Below are 459 nucleotides of genomic sequence, written 5' to 3'. Positions count from 1 at the left end.
AGGAAGGAAGGAAGGAAGGAAGGAAGGAAGGAAGGAAGGAAGGAAGGAAGGAAGGAAGGAAGGAAGGAAGGAAAAAAAAATCCTGTAATCCCAGGACTTTGGGAGGCTGAGGTGAACAGAGAGACACCTGAGGTCAGGAGTTCAAGACCAGCCTGGTCAACATGGTGAAACCCCATCCCTACTAAAAATACCAAAAATTAGCCAGGCATAGTGGCGGGCACCTGTAATCCCAGCTGCTCAGGAAGCTGAGACAGAAGAATCGCTTGAACCTGGGAGGCAGAGGTTGTAGTGAGCGGAGATCGCGCCATTTCACTCCAGCCTGGGCAACAGACCAAGACTCCATCTCGAAAAAAAAAAAAGCTTTTTGGGGCTGGGTGGCTCATGTCTATAATCTCTGCACTTTAGTAGCTGAGGCAGACTGCTTGAGTCCAGGAGTTCAAGGACAGTCTGGGCTACATG

The sequence above is a fragment of the Theropithecus gelada genome, chromosome 16 (genome assembly GCF_003255815.1).
Source record: "Theropithecus gelada isolate Dixy chromosome 16, Tgel_1.0, whole genome shotgun sequence".
NCBI lineage: Eukaryota > Metazoa > Chordata > Mammalia > Primates > Cercopithecidae > Theropithecus > Theropithecus gelada.
Note: the sequence above shows the minus strand (reverse complement) of the source record.